General features: G+C 33.2%; 1 long non-coding RNA gene across 1 annotated transcript; it reads right to left on the minus strand.

Moving 5' to 3' along the window:
- Positions 1-326: 326 nt before the first annotated feature.
- Positions 327-1,401, minus strand: LOC113144667 (uncharacterized). Its single transcript, XR_003297181.1, has 3 exons — positions 1,140-1,401; positions 838-946; positions 327-700 (listed from the first exon to the last, which is right to left on the minus strand). It is a non-coding gene; the product is annotated as an uncharacterized LOC113144667 (long non-coding RNA).
- Between the last annotated feature and the right edge of the window lie 349 nt (positions 1,402-1,750).

Below are 1,750 nucleotides of genomic sequence, written 5' to 3' on the forward strand. Positions count from 1 at the left end.
GTCTCACCTAATTAATGTAAGGAGTTGTATTTACAGTAGTTTTAAGTATTTCAGTTGAGAATGCAAAATACATGACATGCAACATTTAAGGTGGAGGATAGTTAACGTTGAGATTTCATTGGTACAGTTAAACACACTGTAAACCCAGATAAGTTGATTGTACTTAAACCATTTGGTTTAAGTACAATCAACAGTCAAAAATTAATTTGTTTAAGTAGAGTCAACTTTAATGCAAAATAGTGAAAACTTAATATTTTAAGTCAAATACACTTAAAACTATATTTGTATTAAAATAAATGGGATAGGAAACTTCCAATTCAATGACCACACAACACAGTACATTTTTTTTTTCAATTTTATTGAAACACAACAAAGCAACAAATATCTTTGATAATGATGCTCTTCGTGAACTATGAGATCTAAAACCAGTTTTCAAACACAAGCTTTAAACCAAAAACAGTAAGAACTGGTTATCAAATTATCAAAATGTTTTTTTCCACCAGTTACTACAGTATATTCTTCCTTTTTGCTGCAGATATTTTCTCTCACAATCACTTTGAAATACCCAACTAGTAGTAGGTCCTATCTGAGCTGTCTTCATCTTGAAAATTTCCATCAAGCTTGGACACAAGCCATCAAGCGCACCGAAGAATTCCTCTTTAAGGTTTCTTCCAACAACCCTGTTAAACTCCAAGTAATCCTGAAAAATGCAAAACAAGCCAGATTTTGTCATACAGGCAAAGTTACTTATAACACAAATGAACCTCTCTGAACATGTTGTCCAAGTATGTATTGTATGTAAGAAAAAACACATATTCAAAGGAAACTTCCACAAACCTGGCTTTCTGTGAAAAGGGCTGGCCAGCATCGGACCATCTGGCTAATGTCAGGCTCATCCTTTACATCCTCATCTCTTCTAAGGGCAAAAGTGATTTCCATGTTCGTTCTAAAAAAAGAATCATTTGTTGTTTTTTTTTTAACTATTGTTGCCAAATCTTATGTGGAACAACATAAGTTGAGAGCTACTGTTTGTATGCTGGAGTTAACCTCAAATTTACATATTAAAATGCACACATTTCTAACTAGAAACATTTCAGTGGTTTCTAATTTGTAATAATTGAACATAGAAAACAACTCACCAAGTTCACCAAGAAAATGGCATCTTCTTAACTGCAGTCAACTGCTGATTACAATAGTCCAAACTCATGAAAAACTGAAAAATGCAAATTAAATTTTTTTCAACAGCATGTTACTGCAGATAACTCCCAGGCAGAAAACATGTTCATCAAAGGAGAAGGTAAATTGCAGAAAAGACCCAATTTACTTCTTGAAAATAAGAAAAAGGCTCAATTTTCTCAGAATCCACCAAGAAGCAAGCCCAGACTAGTCTTGAGTCTTGAACCAATCACAACCTAGAAAAGTGCTGCAGTGCTGAAAACAGGGGTGTGGCCGTAGGTAAAACTTGATAGTTTAAGTTTGTTACAAACTTACAAAAATGAGTACACCTAGTGATTGTCTCATATACTCATACTATTTAAGTAATGCGATAAAACTAATTTTTTTAAGTAACTTTTACTCAAACTGTTTGCATAGAAACAACTTTTGGGTTAACAGTGCAGTTATTGTTAGATTGCATATTATTTCTCCATGACTACACCATGAACAGACGCTCACATGCCTTCTGTCATCCAAATTTCATTATTATCTTTTCTCACCACAGTTTGAAACAATTTATAATATGGTTAGGTTT

Source organism: Mastacembelus armatus, chromosome 10 (genome assembly GCF_900324485.2).
Source record: "Mastacembelus armatus chromosome 10, fMasArm1.2, whole genome shotgun sequence".
Classification (NCBI taxonomy): domain Eukaryota; kingdom Metazoa; phylum Chordata; class Actinopteri; order Synbranchiformes; family Mastacembelidae; genus Mastacembelus; species Mastacembelus armatus.